At 45.5% G+C, this 20,950-nt stretch overlaps 1 protein-coding gene across 1 annotated transcript in view; it reads left to right on the forward strand.

Annotated features, from left to right (window-relative positions):
• LOC109866214 (uronyl 2-sulfotransferase-like) overlaps positions 1-20,950 on the forward strand; it is a 130,351-nt gene that overhangs the window by 83,914 nt on the left and 25,487 nt on the right. The window lies entirely within an intron of this gene.

The raw sequence follows: 20,950 nt of genomic DNA on the forward strand, positions 1-20,950 counted from the left end.
CTTCTCTTTCCACCCTATCCCACTTACTCTGATCCTTCTCTTTCCACCCTATCCCACTTCCTCTGATCCTTCTCTTTCCACCCTATCCCACTTCCTCTGATCCTTCTCTTTCCACCCTATCCCACTTCCTCTGATCCTTCTCTTTCCACCCTATCCCACTTCCTCTGATCCTTCTCTTTCCACCCTATCCCACTTCCTCTGATCCCTCTCTTTCCACCCTATCCCACTTCCTCTGATCCCTCTCTTTCCACCCTATCCCACTTCCTCTGATCCCTCTCTTTCCACCCTATCCCACTTCCTCTGATCCCTCTCTTTCCACCCTATCCCACTTCCTCTGATCCTTCTCTTTCCACCCTATCCCACTTCCTCTGATCCCTCTCTTTCCACCCTATCCCACTTCCTCTGATCCTTCTCTTTCCACCCTATCCCACTTCCTCTGATCCTTCTCTTTCCACCCTATCCCACTTCCTCTGATCCCTCTCTTTCCACCCTATCCCACTTCCTCTGATCCCTCTCTTTCCACCCTATCCCACTTCCTCTGATCCCTCTCTTTCCACCCTATCCCACTTCCTCTGATCCCTCTCTTTCCACCCTATCCCACTTCCTCTGATCCCTCTCTTTCCACCCTATCCCACTTCCTCTGATCCCTCTCTTTCCACCCTATCCCACTTCCTCTGATCCTTCTCTTTCCACCCTATCCCACTTCCTCTGATCCTTTTCTTTCCACCCTATCCCACTTCCTCTGATCCCTCTCTTTCCACCCTATCCCACTTCCTCTGATCCTTCTCTTTCCACCCTATCCCACTTCCTCTGATCCTTCTCTTTCCACCCTATCCCACTTCCTCTGATCCCTCTCTTTCCACCCTATCCCACTTCCTCTGATCCCTCTCTTTCCACCCTATCCCACTTCCTCTGATCCCTCTCTTTCCACCCTATCCCACTTCCTCTGATCCCTCTCTTTCCACCCTATCCAACTTCCTCTGATCCCTCTCTTTCCACCCTATCCAACTTCCTCTGATCCCTCTCTTTCCACCCTATCCCACTTCCTCTGATCCCTCTCTTTCCACCCTATCCCACTTCCTCTGATCCTTCTCTTTCCACCCTATCCCACTTCCTCTGATCCCTCTCTTTCCACCCTATCCTACTTCCTCTGATCCTTCTCTTTCCACCCTATCCCACTTACTCTGATCCTTCTCTTTCCACCCTATCCCACTTCCTCTGATCCTTCTCTTTCCACCCTATCCCACTTCCTCTGATCCTTCTCTTTCCACCCTATCCCACTTCCTCTGATCCTTCTCTTTCCACCCTATCCCACTTCCTCTGATCCTTCTCTTTCCACCCTATCCCACTTCCTCTGATCCCTCTCTTTCCACCCTATCCCACTTCCTCTGATCCCTCTCTTTCCACCCTATCCCACTTCCTCTGATCCCTCTCTTTCCACCCTATCCCACTTCCTCTGATCCCTCTCTTTCCACCCTATCCCACTTCCTCTGATCCTTCTCTTTCCACCCTATCCCACTTCCTCTGATCCCTCTCTTTCCACCCTATCCCACTTCCTCTGATCCTTCTCTTTCCACCCTATCCCACTTCCTCTGATCCTTCTCTTTCCACCCTATCCCACTTCCTCTGATCCCTCTCTTTCCACCCTATCCCACTTCCTCTGATCCTTCTCTTTCCACCCTATCCCACTTCCTCTGATCCTTCTCTTTCCACCCTATCCCACTTCCTCTGATCCCTCTCTTTCCACCCTATCCCACTTCCTCTGATCCCTCTCTTTCCACCCTATCCCACTTCCTCTGATCCCTCTCTTTCCACCCTATCCCACTTCCTCTGATCCCTCTCTTTCCACCCTATCCCACTTCCTCTGATCCCTCTCTTTCCACCCTATCCCACTTCCTCTGATCCCTCTCTTTCCACCCTATCCCACTTCCTCTGATCCTTCTCTTTCCACCCTATCCCACTTCCTCTGATCCTTCTCTTTCCACCCTATCCCACTTCCTCTGATCCCTCTCTTTCCACCCTATCCCACTTCCTCTGATCCTTCTCTTTCCACCCTATCCCACTTCCTCTGATCCTTCTCTTTCCACCCTATCCCACTTCCTCTGATCCCTCTCTTTCCACCCTATCCCACTTCCTCTGATCCCTCTCTTTCCACCCTATCCCACTTCCTCTGATCCCTCTCTTTCCACCCTATCCCACTTCCTCTGATCCCTCTCTTTCCATCCTATCCCACTTCCTCTGATCCCTCTCTTTCCACCCTATCCCACTTCCTCTGATCCCTCTCTTTCCACCCTATCCCACTTCCTCTGATCCTTCTCTTTCCACCCTATCCCACTTCCTCTGATCCTTCTCTTTCCACCCTATCCCACTTCCTCTGATCCTTCTCTTTCCACCCTATCCTACTTTCTCTGATCCTTCTCTTTCCACCCTATCCCACTTCCTCTGATCCTTCTCTTTCCACCCTATCCCACTTCCTCTGATCCTTCTCTTTCCACCCTATCCCACTTCCTCTGATCCTTCTCTTTCCACCCTATCCCACTTCCTCTGATCCTTCTCTTTCCACCCTATCCCACTTCCTCTGATCCTTCTCTTTCCACCCTATCCCACTTCTTGTTTTCATTTTTTCTTTCACACTCCCCTTTCTTTTCTCCATCTCTCTCTGATGTGCTGCCCTGTGTATGTGAGTGTGACAGTCCAGTCCATGCAGGATAAGGGTGAGGTCTATGTCTGGAGAAGCTGTGTGTGAACATACTCTAAATACCAAATACTGACACACACACACACTAACACACACACATGCCCGCACACACACACTGGGCCTTGTGTCTGGCCAGCTGCATCTGTCTGCCTCTATCTCACTTCTACCCCTCTGGCCCTCTCTATCTCTCCCTTTCTACCAACCCTCATCCACACTTTCTTTGATCCCCTATTTCTACCCTTCTACCTATCACCCTTTTATCTATACTGAACAAAAATATAAACACGACGTGCAACAATTTCAAAGATTTTACAGAGTTACAGAGTTACAGATCATATAAGGGAATCAGTCAATTCAAATAAATACATTAGGCCCTACTCTGTGGATTTCACAAGACTGGGCAGGGGCGCAGCCATGGGTGGGCCTGGGTCCCACGTTGGAGCTCGGCCCACTCATTGGGGAGCAAGGCTCAGCCAATCCGAATTATTACAGACAGAGATACTCCTCAGTTTCATCAGACGACCCCGCAGGTGAAGAAGCCGGACCTGGGGGTCCTGGGCTGGCCTAGTTACACGGTGTCTGCGGTTGTGATGCCGGTTGGATGTACTTCCAAATTCTCAAAACAACGTAGGAAGCAGCTTATGGTAGAGAAATTAACATTCAATTCTCTGACAATAGCTCTGGTGGATATTCCTGCAGTCAGCATGCCAATTGCAAACATATGTGACATTGTGTTGTGTGACAAAACTGCCCATTTGATTTTCCCCAGCACAAGGTGCACATGTGTAATGATCATGCTGTTTAATCAGCTGCTTGACATGCCACACCTGTCAGGTGGATGGATTATCTTGGCAAAGGAGAAATGCTCCCTAACAGGGAGGTAAGCTTTTTGTGCATATGGAACATTTCTGGGATCTTTTATTTACATATTGCGTTTATATTTTTGTTTAGTATACATCATTATCTCTTCTCTCTTAGATCTACCTCTTTCAGTCTCTTTTTCCTGTCTCACATTCCCCCTTCTCTCTGTGGGTGAGACGCATATTTCTGTGGCCTTCGTAAATGTAGCTAGGCAAGCTAGCTTTGGCTACGTGTTCAGAGTTTATCTGACGTGTGTCCGCATGTGTTTGTTCACGTGTCTGTGTGAGGAGTCTGGCTACGTGTCTCTTTGGAGCTGATCTGAAGGTCTGGCTGTCCTAATTAAGCCTGGTAACATCTGGCCGATGTTTATATGTTATTAAGTTGACTTGGAGAGGCCTGTTGAAGTGCATGCTATTAACCCAGGCTAACTTTGAGGTAAAGTACAAGCCAGAGAATTATCTGTCTGAACAGGGGCTGGTCTGAACTGTGGTGGAATGGTCTGAACTGGGGTGGAATGGTCTGAACTGTGGTTAAAAGTCGCTCTGAGTTGGGCCAGGAGTTTTTCCTGACCCCTTCACCAAGATGAGGCATATGTTCACATTGACAGGAAAGACTGTTGATGAGAGACCTGGTGCCTGGCTCATACCAATCTTGTTTTTGTACTGCTAGGGTTCAACAGAGAGGCTTTTGGTCATCTGGACAGGCTCACTGGTCTTCAAATGGCCAATAGTCTGCCAAAGGCAGCCAGGAACAGCTTGTTTACCACAGAACACAAACACTGTGTACTATTGATGGCTACACGTTGTTTTACAATGGATCAGATGAGTAAAGGAGGGGTTGCAATTTATGTGAAATCCGAGTTTAACACCTCTGAAATTCTCTCGACACCAAAGCCAAACATTTTGAATTGCTTGCGGTTAAAGTGAACATATATAAGGACTCCCACATCACTGTAGTCGGCTGCTACAGACGCCTTCGTCTTCAGGAGACACACTTAACTATCTTTCTGATGTCCTGCACAAGCTAAATGACTCTGAATTCATTATTGTAGGAGATTTGAACTGGGACATGCTTACATCTGTCTCGGACTCTTTTGAAGAACTGTGTGACTCTCTGAATCTCGCTCAATTAATTAATGCTCCTACATGACCGAATCCCAGAGCACCTAACAAATCAACGCTATTGGACATTATTCTAATGAATAACCCTCACAAATACACATCGACTGGGATATTCTGTAATGATGCCAGTGATCACTGTGCAATTGCTTGTGTTAGAAATACAAAAATGACCAAAGCTAAACCCTGTTAGATTTTTAAATGACATTTTAGACAATTTGTTGAGCAAGCGTTCTTACTTGATCTGTACCATAATATTGACAGAGTAAGTCTGATTCTCCATGTTGACACTGCCTGGGACTATTTTTATATGACATTTGTGTCGATTTGTGATAAGCATGACCCTGTGAAGAAATGTAGAATCAGTGGAAAGGACAATCCATGGTTGTCAGATAACTTGGCCGAATTAATTAGAAAGAGAAATAAATATCTCTAGGAATGGTGGGTTAACTGCCTTGTTCAGGGGAAGAATGACAGATTTTTATCTTGTCAGCTCAGGGATTCAATCTTGCAACCTTACGGTTAACTAGTCCAACCACCTCTAACCACCTGCCTCACGAGGAGCCTGCCTGTCACGCGAATGCAGTAGGAAGCGAAGGTAAGTTGCTAGCTAGCATTAAACTTAATCAATCATAATCACTAGTTAGAACTACACATGGTTGATGTTATTACTAGTTTATCTAGCCTGTCCTGCGTTGCACATAATCGATGCAGTGCGTATTCGCGAAAAAGGACTGTCGTTGCTCCAACGTGTACCTAACCATAAACACCAATACCTTTCTTAAAATCAATATACAGAAGTATATATTTTTAAACCTGCATATTTAGCTAAAATAAATCCAGGTTAGCAGTCAATATTAACCAGCTGAAATTGTGTCACTTCTCTTGTGTTCATTGCACGCAGAGTCAGGGTATATGCAACAGTTCGGGCAGCCTAGCTCATTGAGAACTAATTTGCCAGAATTTTACGTAATTATGACATAACATTGAAGGTTGTGCAATGTAACAAGAATATTTAGACTGATGGATGCCTCCCGTTAGATAAAATACGGAACGGTTCCGTGTTTCGCTGAAAGAATAAACGTCTTGTTTTCGAGATGATAGTTTCCGGATTCTACCATATTAATTACCTAAGCATTTCTGTGTGTTATTATGTTATAATTAAGCCTATGAATGGATAGAGCAGTCTAACTGAGCGATGGTAGGCACCAGCAGGCTCATAAACATTCATTCAAACAGCACTTTCGTGCGTTTTGCCAGCAGCTCTGCTGTTTATAACTTCAAGCCTATCAACTCCCGAGATTAGGCTGGTGTAACAATGTGATGTGAAATGGCTAGCTAGTTAGCGGGGTGCGCGCTAATAGCGTTTCAAACGTCACTCGCTCTGAGACTTGGAGTGGTTGTTCCCCTTGCTCTGCATGGGTAACGCTGCTTCGAGGGTGGCTGTTGTCGTTGTGTTCCTGGTTCGAGCCCAGGGAGGAGCGAGGAGAGGGATGGAAGCTATACTGTTACACTGGCAATACTAAAGTGCCTATAAGAACATCCAATAGTCAAAGCTATATGAAATACAAATGGTATAGAGGGAAATAGTCCTATAATTCTATAATAACTACAACCTAAAACTTATTACCTGGGAATATTGAAGACTCATGTTAAAAGGAACCACCAGCTTTCATATGTTCTCATGTTCTGAGCAAGGAACTTAAACTTTAGCTTTCTTACAAAGCACATATTGCACTTTTACTTTCTTCTCCAACACTTTGTTTTTGCATTATTTAAACCAAATTGAACATGTTTCATTATTTATTTGAGGCTAAATTGATTTTATTGATGTATTATATTAAGTTAAAATAAGTGTCAATTCAGTATTGTTGTAATTGTCATTATTACAAATAAATGTAAAAAAACGTCCGATTAATCGGTAGCGTCTTTTTTTGTCCTCCAATAATCGGTATCGGTATCGGTGTTGAAAAATCATAATTGGTCGATCTCTAATGTCAACCATTTTAACTTTGAGCCTGTTTCTTATACTGAGGTCTATAAAGCACTAAAGGCTATAGACACTAAAAAGTCTGCAGGTCCAGACAGCCTGGCCCCCTACCTCTTAGATAGCAGCTGGTATTATTCCTGAACCTGTGGCACACATTTTCAACATGAGTCACTTGACCAATTCCATACCCAGCATTTGGAAATCAGCTAATGTCCTCCCACTGCTAAAGAATGGAGATCCCTCAGATGCTAAGTTTATGAATCCCTAGTGAGCTCCCAGTTTAAAAAACGTCTTAATTGAAAAGAACATACAGAGTGGGGTTCAGTCTGGCTTTAGATCGGGGCACAGCACCACAACTGCAGCTATAGCAGTGGCAAACGACATCATTAATGCACTTGATAAAAAGCAACATTGTGCTGCTCTGTTTGTGGATTTATCAAAGGCCTTTTATTCAGTTCACCATGAATTGTTGCTACTGTAGCTAGACTCAGAAACATTGGTCTCAGTGAAGGGGCAGTAAATTGGTTTAGGAACATTCTGCCAGAACACAATGTGTATATACTGACAGTCACATGTCTAGCTTTCTTGAGGTTAATAGTGGTGTGCCACAGAGTTTTATTTTAGCCCCTGTGTTGTTCTCAATTTGTATTAATGATTTGGGAAATGGGATGCAACCAGCAAAGTTCCATCTATATGCAGATGATGCAGTCATATATTCATGTGCTCCTTCTCTGGTTCAGGCTGTTGAAGAGCTCCAGACTGCTTTTCAGTCACTGCAGGCCTCCCTTTATGGTCTCAAACTGGTCTTGAATGTACAACACACTAAATTCATGACCTTTACCAGAGCTAGAACTCTGCCAGAGCTGTGTCACATCTGGTGGCTTATCCATTGAAAAAGTGTCATCCTCAGTGGAGGAGCAGTAAATTGGTTTAGGAACTAGGGCTTTTAGAATTTGGTATCTAGGTATAAGGACAAGTTGTCCTTTAAAGTTCATGTGGATAATCTTATGACAAAGCTGACATTGAAATTGGGTTTTTATTTTTGTAATAAAGCTTCCCGCTTATGGCTAGAAAGAAGCTTGTTCAGGCCACTTTTATCTCTGTAATGGATTATGGTGACTTGTTGTACATGCATGTAACCTCCTCTGTCTTACAGAGACTCTGTTTATCATGTAGCCTCCTCTGTCTTACAGAGACTCTGTTTATCATGCAGCCTCCTCTGTCTTACAGAGACTGGACTCTGTTTATCATGCAGCCTCCTCTGTCTTACAGAGACTCTGTTTATCATGCAGCCTCCTCTGTCTTACAGAGACTCTGTTTATCATGTAGCCTCCTCTGTCTTACAGAGACTCTGTTTATCATGTAACCTCCTCTGTCTTACAGAGACTCTGTTTATCATGCATCCTCCTCTGTCTTACAGAGACTCTGTTTATCATGCAGCCTCCTCTGTCTTACAGAGACTCTGTTTATCATGCATCCTCCTCTGTCTTACAGAGACTCTGTTTATCATGCATCCTCCTCTGTCTTACAGAGACTCTGTTTATCATGCAGCCTCCTCTGTCTTACAGAGACTCTGTTTATCATGTAGCCTCCTCTGTCTTACAGAGACTCTGTTTATCATGCAGCCTCCTCTGTCTTACAGAGACTCTGTTTATCATGCATCCTCCTCTGTCTTACAGAGACTCTGTTTATCATGCAGCCTCCTCTGTCTTACAGAGACTCTGTTTATCATGCAGCCTCCTCTGTCTTACAGAGACTCTGTTTATCATGCAGCCTCCTCTGTCTTACAGAGACTCTGTTTATCATGCAGCCTCCTCTGTCTTACAGAGACTGTTTATCATGCAGCCTCCTCTGTCTTACAGAGACTCTGTTTATCATGCAGCCTCCTCTGTCTTACAGAGACTCTGTTTATCATGTAACCTCCTCTGTCTTACAGAGACTGGACTCTGTTTATCATGCAGCCTCCTCTGTCTTACAGAGACTCTGTTTATCATGCAGCCTCCTCTGTCTTACAGAGACTGGACTCTGTTTATCATGCAGCCTCCTCTGTCTTACAGAGACTCTGTTTATCATGCAGCCTCCTCTGTCTTACAGAGACTGGACTCTGTTTATCATGCAGCCTCCTCTGTCTTACAGAGACTGGACTCTGTTTATCATGCAGCCTTCTCTGTCTTACAGAGACTGGACTCTGTTTATCATGCAGCCTCCTCTGTCTTACAGAGACTGGACTCTGTTTATCATGCAGCCTCCTCTGTCTTACAGAGACTGGACTCTGTTTATCATGCAGCCTCCTCTGTCTTACAGAGACTGGACTCTGTTTATCATGCAGCCTCCTCTGTCTAACAGAGACTCTGTTTATCATGCATCCTCCTCTGTCTGACAGAGACTCTGTTTATCATGCATCCTCCTCTGTCTTACAGAGACTCTGTTTATCATGCAGCCTCCTCTGTCTTACAGAGACTCTGTTTATCATGTAGCCTCCTCTGTCTGACAGAGACTCTGTTTATCATGCAGCCTCTTCTGTCTGACAGAGACTCTGTTTATCATGCAGCCTCCTCTGTCTGACAGAGACTCTGTTTATCATGCAGCCTCCTCTGTCTGACAGAGACTCTGTTTATCATGCAGCCTCCTCTTGTCTGACAGAGACTCTGTTTATCATGCAGCCTCCTCTGTCTGACAGAGACTCTGTTTATCATGCAGCCTCCTCTGTCTGACAGAGACTCTGTTTATCATGCAGCCTCCTCTGTCTGACAGAGACTCTGTTTATCATGCAGCCTCCTCTGTCTGACAGAGACTGGACTCTGTTTATCATGCAGCCTCCTCTGTCTTACAGAGACTGGACTCTGTTTATCATGCAGCCTCCTCTCTTACAGAGACTCTGTTTATCATGCAGCCTCCTCTGTCTTACAGAGACTGGACTCTGTTTATCATGCAGCCTCCTCTGTCTTACAGAGACTGGACTCTGTTTATCATGCAGCCTTCTCTGTCTTACAGAGACTGGACTCTGTTTATCATGCAGCCTCCTCTGTCTTTCAGAGACTGGACTCTGTTTATCATTCAGCCTCCTCTGTCTTACAGAGACTGGACTCTGTTTATCATGCAGCCTCCTCTGTTTTACAGAGACTGGACTCTGTTTATCATGCAGCCTCCTCTGTCTAATAGAGACTCTGTTTATCATGCAGCCTCCTCTGTCTGACAGAGACTCTGTTTATCATGCAGCCTCCTCTGTCTGACAGAGACTCTGTTTATCATGCAGCCTCCTCTGTCTGACAGAGACTCTGTTTATCATGCAGCATCCTCTGTCTGACAGAGACTCTGTTTATCATGCAGCCTCCTCTGTCTGACAGAGACTGGACTCTGTTTATCATGCAGCCTCCTCTGTCTTACAGAGACTCTGTTTATCATGCAGCCTCCTCTGTCTGACAGAGACTGGACTCTGTTTATCATGCAGCCTCCTCTGTCTTACAGAGACTCTGTTTATCATGCAGCCTCCTCTGTCTTACAGAGACTGGACTCTGTTTATCATGCAGCCTCCTCTGTCTTACAGAGACTCTGTTTATCATGCAGCCTCCTCTGTCTTACAGAGACTCTGTTTATCATGCAGCCTCCTCTGTCTTACAGAGACTGGACTCTGTTTATCATGCAGCCTCCTCTGTCTTACAGAGACTCTGTTTATCATGCAGCCTCCTCTGTCTGACAGAGACTGGACTCTGTTTATCATGCGTCCTTGCGCTTTATCACAAATGCCAAGTCACTCCCCCACCATTGCACATTGTACCAAATGGTAGATTGGACCTCACTTTATATGCTCAGAACGCTACATTTCTATGTGTTCATCTACAAAGCCCTTTTGGGTAAACTCCCTCTTTACCTCTGTAGTCTGGTCTCCTTCACCACCAGCAGTTACCATACCTGGTCTGCTAGGTGTTGCTACTTAAAGTCCCCAGGACATTCACAGTATTAGGCAAGACTGCCTTCTCTTCTTGTGCACCAGAGGCATGGAATAGTCTACAATCCATGCTTCTAGATATGTTAGTGCCACTGAATGAATTTAAAATATTGATGGGAGACTCTGTTACAGAGGAGTGTAAATGCTATTTTAGTCTGGATCATGTTGTTGTATGTTTTAATTCTGTAATGTATTGATTGTTGCTGCCTTCTTGGCCAGGTCTCCCTTGAAAAAGAGACTCTGGGTCTCAATGGGCTTTTCCTGGTTAAATAAAGGTTAAGTAAAAAATGTAATAACAGTAACACTGCAATTTGTTAAAACTCACTGATCAGTGGGTTTACAAAGTAGAGAAATGACTGGTAGTGCCTCTTTCCTGTCTCTGTTTTCAGCATAGTTCAAAGCACTTTTAATTGGGCACTCATTTGAACATAGGAGTTCAATAGTTCAATACACTTCTAATTGGTTATTATCCCAAATCCTTGTTCTGCCTTTTTGGCCTCTTTTTGGCCTCTTTTCTGTTGTCATTTTGTAACGGTTGTCGTCTGGAGATAGAGAGGACCAAAGCGCAGCGTGGTTAGTGTTCATATTTTTTTAAATGGAAAACTGAACACTTCAAAAACACAAAACTACAAAGTGACAACTGAAACAGTTCTATCTGGTGCAGACACACAAAGACTGAAAATAACCACCCACAAACCCCAACAGAAAACAGGCTACCTAAATATGGTTCCCAATCAGAGACAATGACTAACACCTGCCTCTGATTGAGAACCATATCAGACCAAACAAGAAACCCAACCTAGAAACACAAAACATAGAATACCCACCCAACTCACGTCCTGACCAACTAAAACAAAGAAATAACACAAGAACTAGGGTCAGAACGTGACAGCACCCCCCCCCCCCCCTCCAAGTTGCGGACTCCGGCCACTAAACCTGAACCTAAAGGGGAGGGTCTGGGCGGGGCTCTGGGTCTGGTGGCGGCTCCACCATAGTCTTAGTCCGCTTCTGTGGCCTCCTAGGAACGGTGACCCTTGCCGCCAACCTAGGACTGGCAACCCGACTAAAGGTTCCCACTGGACTGAGGGGCAGCTCCGGACTGAGGGGCAGCTCCGGACTGAGGGGTAGCTCAGGACTGAGGGGCAGCTCCGGACTGAGGGGTAGCTCAGGACTGAGGAGCAATTCCGGCATCGCTGGCGTGACAGGCGGCTCTGGCAGCTCCTGGCTGACTGACGGCTCTGGCAGGTCCTGGCTGACTGACAGCTCAGGCGGCTCCTGGCTGACTGACGGCTCTGGCAACTCCTGGCTGGCTGACAGCTCTGGCGGCTACTGGCTGGCTGGCGGCTCCTGGCTGGCTGGCGGCTCTGGCGGCTCCTGGCTGACTGACGGCTCTGATGGCTCCTGGCTGGCTGACAGCTCTGGAGGCTCCTGGCTGACTGGCAGCTCTGGAGGCTCCTGGCTGACTGACGGCTCTGGAGGCTCCTGGCTGACTGGTGGCTCCTGGCTGACTGGCGGCTCTGGACAGACTAGCGGCTCTGGCGGCTCCGGACAGACTGGCGGCTCTGGCGGCTCAGGACAGACTGGCTTCTCTGGCGGCTCAAGACAGACTAGCGGCTCAGGACAGACAGGTGGCTCTGGCAGCTCAGGACAGATTGGCGGCTCTGGCGTTTCAGGACAGACTGGCGGCTCAGGACAGACGGGAGACTCTGGTGGCTCAGGACAGACAGGAGACTCTGGCGGCTCAGGACAGACGGGAGACGCTGGCGGCTCAGGACAGACGGGAGACGCTGGCGGCTCAGGACTGATGGGAGACTCTGGCGGCTCAGGACAGACGGAAGACTCTGGTGGCTCAGGACAGACAGGAGACTCTGGCGGCTCAGGACAGACGGGAGACTCTGGTGGCTCAGGACAGACTGGAGACTCTGGCTGCTCAGGATAGACGGGAGACTCTAGCGGCTCAGGACAGGCAAGGCCCACTGTGCGAGGAGCAGGAACAGGGAGTACTGGGCTTCGGAGACGCACAGGAAGCCTGGTGCGGGGGGCTGGTGCGTGGAGATGGCACCGGATAGACCGGACCGAGAAGGCGCACTGGAGATCTGGAGCACCGAGCCTGCCCAACCTTACCTGGTTGAATGCTCCCCATAGCCAGGCCAGTGCGACGAGGTGGAATAGCCCGCACTGGGCTGTGCTGGCGAACCGGGGACACCATGCGTAAGGCTGGTGCCATGTATGCCGGCCCGAGGAGACGCACTGGAGACCAGTGCTTCATGGCACCTGGCTCGATGCCCACTCTAGCCCGGCCGATACAAGGAGCTGGAATGTACCGCACCGGGCTATGTACACGCACCGGGGACACCGTGCGCTCCACCGCATAACACAGTGCCTGCCCGGTACAACCCCTTCTCTCTCCACGATAAGCGCGGGGAGTTGGCTCAGGTCTCCTCCGGTGCCTTAGCCACACTCCCCGTGTTCCCCCCCAATACATTTTTGGGGCTGCCTCTCGGGCTTCCTTGCCAGCCGTGTTCCCTCAAAGCGCTGGCTCCCTTTAGCTGCTGCCTCCGCTCTCCTGGCTGCCTCCACCTGTTCCCATGGGAGGCGATCCCTTCCAGCCAGGATCTCCTCCCATGTGTAGCAATCACATTGCCATCTAGAATGTCCTCCTTATCGCGCTGCTCCTGCTGCTGTTGCCTGTTACCACGCAGCTTGGTCCTTTTTTGGTGGGTGGTTCTGTAACGGTTGTCATCTGGAGATAGAGAGGACCAAAGCGCAGCGTGGTTAGTGTTCATCTTTTTAATGGAAAACTGAACACTTCAAAAACACAAAACAACAAAGTGACAACCGAAACAGTTCTATCTGGTGCAGACACACAAAGACTGAAAATAACCATCCACAAACCCCAACAGAAAACAGGCTACCTAAATATGGTTCCCAATCAGAGACAATGACTGACACCTGCCTCTGATTGAGAACCATATCAGGCCAAACAAGAAACCCAACCTAGAAACACAAAACATAGAATACCCACCCAACTCACGTCCTGACCAACTAAAACAAAGAAATAACACAAGAACTAGGGTCAGAACGGGACAGTACCCCCCCCCCCCTCCAAGTTGCTTCCTGTGCGTCTCCGAAGCCCAGTACTCCCTGTTTAGGTGCTGAATAAAAGGTACAAATATGTATTTCCCGGAGGTTGAAAATACGTATTTTCCGGCCTTTAGGGCTGAGAGATTAACCTGACATTTCGGTTATTTTTCCGTTTTAAACAACTAATCTAGTTATTATTTTTCTGTGCACATTGCAAAGTTTCTGTAGAGGTAAATCAGATCAAGCCTGAACTGTGAGATGTAGTTTCCAACAGTCCAATATTCTATATATTCAAGTTCGACTTTAAATGAATTCCCCATAGCCAGCAACTTTCTTAGTGCAAAGGTTGCATGTTCAGATCTCATCACAGACAACTTTAGCATTTTAGCTAACTTTGCAACTACTTACTATTAAAAAATGTGGTAATTAACTACAATGACTATAATACATTGCGCCCCTACTTGTCCGATATGTGTTTCCTTTATGTGGGCTACATAAAAGACACAGAAGCACAATCGAGCGGGATAGAGCAGTTGCTTCACAAAATACATGATCTAAGTGATTGATAGTTGGTATTCAGAGGTCATAAAAGTATGCCTTATTTCCTTGGAAGAACTACCTAAAAGGTGATTTTTGTCAGTCAGCAAAGGCAGCAGCTCTGTAGAGATGAGGTGATGACTTGGAATGAATTAATAAAGTAATCTAATATAACAAATGTAATATACACAACTAATTGTTTTATTAAAGTAAAGTAATGTGAATACATGATGGTTAATAGGTGATAAGTTGTAATGGGCAGTCATTATCGTCATGGGACTTTTATTCATTATTTTATTCTGTGTTGATACAGCATTCAACCCACATAATGCATAGTGCATTTCATGTTGTAAAAAATGATCGAAACCAAAATCGTGATTATTCTGTCATAATCAAACCGAAACTGAACCAACCTCAAAAAGCACTAACTACCGGACATTGAAATCAGGTGCATTTAGGTGCTGAATGAAAGGTGAAAAGACGTATTTTCCAGACATCAGAAATACGTATTTTCTGGGTGTTGAAAATATATAATTTACAGATGTTGAAAAATACTTATTTTTCAGTCATTGATTCTATGACCAAATTTCATCTGCACATACATTTTCTATGAAGTAAGCATTCAATCACAACAATGTGTTCCATCTAATATTGTTCCTTCTGTCACACTTACAATATGTTCATTCAAAAGCCTTACATCTGGCAGCAATGATGTACATAGTAGTCCAATCCACAGAATAAACTAAAAGACCACTTCAGCTACAATAACATTCTCAGTAACGGTTACAGACACTAGTCTATATGCATGTTCAGGCCGCTGCATGTCTGTTACGCATGTTTGAATGTGTGCCTGTATTTAGTCTGTTGATTATTTACCTTAGTTGAATGCAGTGGTGGGCCGTCAGGGCCAGCAAGGCCTTCTCTGCTGGCCTAACATCATCAGAATATAATTTTTTTTAAATATATTTTCCCACAAATATGTATTAAATTATTCCCCAGAGTAAGAGTTATACTCTTCATTTCATAGCTTTCCTCTTGGTTGCACTGCTTCCAGTCCCAGGTTGAGATTTGGAGGGCTGGTCTTTATGTTAGATCTTTTATCCAATCATATTCAGCCATCATGTGTTGCCAGGGGTCTAAAATCTGCCCTCAGGCCTTCAGAATCAACAGTGCGGGTGCGTGTAGCTTAAAGTGAATGGAAATTCAAATTTAGTGTCAACCAATCAGCTTTAGAGTTGGCTATTGTACGCCTGCTGGCTGGCTCCAGTGTTACACAGGAGCCAGCTAGCAGGCGTAGTGCCTGCACGTCTTTTGATTGGATTACCAATATTGAGAGGCAGGTCCTATATGGGCAGGTCTCAGAACTAGGAAACTGAATTTGATAAACAAATTCATTCGCATACTACTAAGCTGTTTTTTCAACCCACAATGGCGGAAAGAGGAGAAGATATCGATTTGGTCGAGGATATAATTATAACGCCATTCTCAAGACGAACTTTTCAAGAAAAGTTAGACATTGTCAGGAGAGGTCGCCCGATGCCGACGCTACAAAGCCTGAAAGGGGTTCGTTCGAAAGGGGTTCGTTCGCTACTTTCAAAGTTCCAACTACGAGCGCTATCAATGGCTCACAGGCTCCGAGAAGCACTGCAAACTGTACTGCTGGGAATGCCTATTATTTGCAAGTGATCGATTTGGTGTTTGGAGCCACACTGGCTTTGCAAACTTGAGTTGTCTAAGCAAGGCAGCAACGAGTCACCAAAGTACGGCTGGGCACTTACAAGCAATGGTGCTTTTGAAAACTTTTGGGGACACCCGGGTGGATCTACAGCTCAACGAACAAGCGCAGGGCAACGGAGCTGCACAATGAAAAGGTGAAGAAAAATAGGGAAATGTTGAAAAGACTCATTGATTGTGTTTTTGGGTAAACAGGAACTGTATTTTGGGGGGGGGACTTAAAGCTCAAAGTTTGTGGACCAGAAATGGATAGAAGAAGAATATTAATATAACTCTGTTGCACTCGACTATGTTCTTGCCTATTAGTTGAACTGTACTGTATTGTACTCTTCCCCTGCAATTCTCTGAATAAAAATTTCAAGGTAACGCAACGCCTGGTTATACTGCGTTTCTGTCTAAATGTATAGTGTCTAGAGGCATGGCATCACAATGATGGTAATAAGAGGTGGGGTGGGACTGTGTAGGACCTCACTGAAGGCCCAGGCCCCAGGCCCACGGCACGCCACTGGTTGAATGCAACGAATGTAAGTCGCTCTGAATAAGAGCGTCTGCTGAATAATCCAAATTAAAATGTAAAAACAAACACTTGCAAAGCATTTTCCTTTACTGTACTTTGTACTTTACTGTAATGTACTGTGCTCTGCTGTGCTCTACAGTACTGTATTGTGCTGTACTGTGCTGTTCAAACTTGTGAAACATACAGTACCAGTCAAAGGTTTGGACACACCTACTCATTCAAGGATTTTTCTTTCTACCATTTTCTACATAATAGTGAAGACATCAAAACTATGAAATAAAAGATATAGAATAATGTAGTAACCAAAGAAGTGTTAGAAACAAATATTTGAGATTCTTCAAAGTAGCCACCCTTTGACAGCTTTGCACACACTTGGTATTCTCTCAACCAGCTTCATGTGGTAATCACCTGAAATGCATTTAAATTAACAGGGGTGCTTTGTTAAAAGTGAATTTCTTTCATTTCTTTCCTTCCTAATGCGTGTGAGCCAATCAGTTATGTTGTTACAAGGTAGGGGTGGTATACAGAAGATAGCCCTAGTTGGTAAAATACCAAGTCCATATTATGGCAAGAACAGTTCAAATAAGCAAAGAGAAATGACAGTCCATCATTACTTTAAGACATGAAGGTCAGTCAATCCGGAAAATTTCAAGAACTTTGAAAGTTTCTTCAAGGGCAGTCGCAAAAAGCATCAAGCTCTATGATGAAACTGGCTCTCATGAGGCCCGACACAGGGTAAGAAGACCGGAAGTTACCTCTGCTGCAGAGGATAAGTTCATTAGAGTTACCAGCCTCAGATTGCAGTCCAAATAAATACTTCACTGGTCGAATTGCTGCAAAGAAACCACTACTAAAGGACACCAATAAGAAGAACAGACTTGCGTGAGCCAAGAAACATTAACAATGGACATTAGACTGGTGGAAATCTGTCCTTGGTCTGATGAGTCCAAATTTGAGATTTTTGGTTCCAACCGCTGTGTCTTCGTGACACGCCGAGTCGGTGAACAACTTATCTCTGCATGTGTGGCTCCCACCGTGAAGTATGGAAGAGGAGGTGTTATGGTGTGGGGGTGTTTTGTTGGTGACACGGTCAGTGATTTGTTTAGAATTCAAGGCTCACTTAACCAACATTGCTACCATAGCATTCTGCAACGATACGCCATTCCATCTGGTTTGCGCTTAGTGGGACTATCATTTGTTCCAGGCTGTGTAAAGGCTATTTTAACAAGAAGGCAAGTGATGGAGTGCTGCATCAGATGACCTGGCCTTCACAATCATCCGACCTCAACCCAATTGAGATGGTTTGGGATGAGTTGGACAGCAGAGTGAAGGAAAAGCAGCCAACAAGTACTCAGCATATGTGGGAACTTCTTCAAGACTGTTGGACAAGCATTCCAGGTGAAGCTGGTTGAGAGAATGCCAAGAGTGTGCGAAGCTGTCATCAAGGCAAAGGGTGGCTACTTTTAAGAATATCAAAGATCAAATATATTTTGATTTGTTTAACACTTTTTTGGTTACTACATGATTCCATATGTGTTATTTTATAGTTTTGATGTTTTCACAATTATTCTACAATGTAGAAAATAGTGAAAAATAAAGAAAAATCTTTGTCCAAACCAGTCAACAGTTTGTCCAAACTGTTGACTGGTACTGTAGTGACTATGATTGGGCCAAATATAGGCCGGTACCGACCGAACGTCTTGAGGACGTTGAAATAAAGGCCGGTCCAGACCGGACAAAATCTGAACCAAAAATAGACGTCGATGATTGGTTCAGGTCTGGTCCGGACCCAACCAAAAATCTTTGTCCTTGGACGTTGAAATCAAGGCCAGTCCAAACTGCAACAAAAAAAAGACATCCCAACAGGACCAAAAAAAGAGGCCTAAATGCTTAGTGGGTGACTAATAGGCTGCTGTAAAGCGCTATGCTCTGCGCTTAGTGGGTGACTTATAGGCTACTGTAAAGCGCTGTGCTCTGCACTTAGTGGGTGACTTATAGGCTACTGTAAAGCGCTGTGCTCTACGCTTAGTGGGTGACTTATAGGCTACTGTAAAGCGCTGTGCTCTGCGCTTAGTGGGTGACTTATAGGCTACTGTAAAGCGCTGTGCTCTACGCTTAGTGGGTGACTTATAGGCTACTGTAAAGCGCTGTGCCCTACGTTTAGTGGGTGATTTATAGGCTACTGTAAAGCGCTGTGCTCTACACTTAGTGGGTGACTTATAGACTACTGTAAAGCGCTGTGCTCTGCGCTTAGTGGGTGACTTATAGGCTACTGTAAAGCGCTGTGCTCTACGCTTAGTGGGTGACTTATAGGCTACTGTAAAGCGCTGTGCTCTACGCTTATTGGGTGACTAATAGGCTACTGTAAAGCGCTGTGCTCTACGCTTAGTGGGTGACTAATAGGCTACTGTAAAGCGCTGTGCTCTACGCTTAGTGGGTGACTTATAGGCTACTGTAAAGTGCTGTGCTCTACGCTTAGTGGGTGACTTATAGGCTACTGTAAAGCGCTGTGCTCTATGCTTAGTGGGTGACTAATAGGCTACTGTAAAGCGCTGTGCTCTACGCTTAGTGGGTGACTAATAGGCTACTGTAAAGCGCTGTGCTCTACGCTTAGTGGGTGACTTATAGGCTACTGTAAAGCGCTGTGCTCTACGCTTAGTGGGTGACTTATAGGCTACTGTAAAGCGCTGTGCTCTATGCTTAGTGGGTGACTAATAGGCTACTGTAAAGCGCTGTGCTCTACGCTTAGTGGGTGACTAATAGGCTACTGTAAAGCGCTATGCTCTTGTGTAAGCTATACTGGCTGCCTGGCTACTATTTGTGGTTTTCCCCACTATTTTTCTTCCCTCCTTTCAGATCAAAGTTTTGCCACAGCTAGCTACCATTAGCAACCACATCAGAGGGGTTGTACTGGGGTGGCTAGGCCCTAAGGTTCCTTGCCCTCTGTGAGCTAATTCTAACAAACCCAGATGTTTTTGTTCTTCATGCAAACACAGCAGATATGTTATCACTGCCATTAGAATGTGATAAGCTAAGAGGTCTGGCATTACTACAAAAACAGAGACATGGTAGGCCTTTTTAAGAGAAACACAATTGACGTGCACTGACTCCCTAGAACCCAATGTCTTTCTGTGCTGTGAGAATTGACACAGATTTGACTGTCTTATTGTTTCACACTTTCAGAATTGTTTCATTTCTTAGTTGGATCGAATTCCGCTGTCAGGATGTGCAAGAGGAATATTTTTGTTTTTTCTAGAACCGGACTCTTCTGGCCATAGGTTTTGATTGAATACAGCCCTCTTTTCCAGACCTTTTTCTATTAAACAAACCCACTTTATGTCTAGAACGACCTCATACAGTGTTGATGATGTTTTATCAAAGGGGAGTTAAGGGTGTAAACCATGTGACACGACACAGGCAGACTCATGCATATCAACACAAGTGCAAACAAAGTTATCACAGGGGATGGTCATCATCCCACCCTCTTTCAAGCCCAGGCCAAACAACACACATATTTCTGTTTCCAACCGCTGCCAAAGCATTTTATCCTCTGATGATTTCCTGTAACCCCAGTATTCTGGAAAAACAGGAAATACATTGTTGATAAAGTGACGGGCTGTCCTCAAATTGATACGTGACAGGCCCTGTGTTTACTGTGCTGCTGGGGCGAGGCAGGCAGGGATACAGGTCAGGATAGAGGAGCAAAATGAAGTGGTGTGTGTGGCCCTAACCGCTCTGGGCTTCATCATACAAAACACTGTGGACTGGGATACAGGAGTTGTAGGGGTAAACATGGAGAAAAACATACACATATAGACACACTCACACACACACACAAAGGCACAAAAATGTGGACCACTACACTAAAATGCCTGTCATGGGGTTCAGCACCATCCCCTAATCCTGAGTTGTACTGTAGTAGATGTGTCTTTAGTGTCCCTGTCAGATGTGTAGAATTTCCCCCAAGGGGAATCTCAGTTACCATTCCAGACTGGGAATGCCGGCAGGAATTTCCCCCAAGGGGAATCTCAGTTACCATTCCAGACTGGGAATGCCGGCAGGAATTTCCCCCAAGGGGAATCTCAGTTACCATTCCAGACTGGGAATGCCGGCAGGAATTTCCCCCAAGGGGAATCTCAGTTACCATTCCAGACTGGGAATGCCGGCAGGAATTCCCCCCAAGGGGAATCTCAGTTACCATTCCAGACTGGGAATGCCGGCAGGAATTTCCCCCAAGGGGAATCTCAGTTACCATTCCAGACTGGGAATGCCGGCAGGAATTTCCCGCCGCTGAATTCTTCACTCTTTGTATTTCTAATAAAAAAGGCTTCATTGAAGTCATGACAGGGAAAAAGGTTAGGAGCATCAATAATGACACCTTTCAGATGTTATTCAACTGCTAATAGCTTTGTCCTTATTTCAGTGATCCTTCTGCTATCAGATGGAATCGAGGGATGTTTGA

This window comes from Oncorhynchus kisutch, linkage group LG21 (genome assembly GCF_002021735.2).
Source record: "Oncorhynchus kisutch isolate 150728-3 linkage group LG21, Okis_V2, whole genome shotgun sequence".
NCBI classification, from domain to species: Eukaryota; Metazoa; Chordata; class Actinopteri; order Salmoniformes; family Salmonidae; genus Oncorhynchus; species Oncorhynchus kisutch.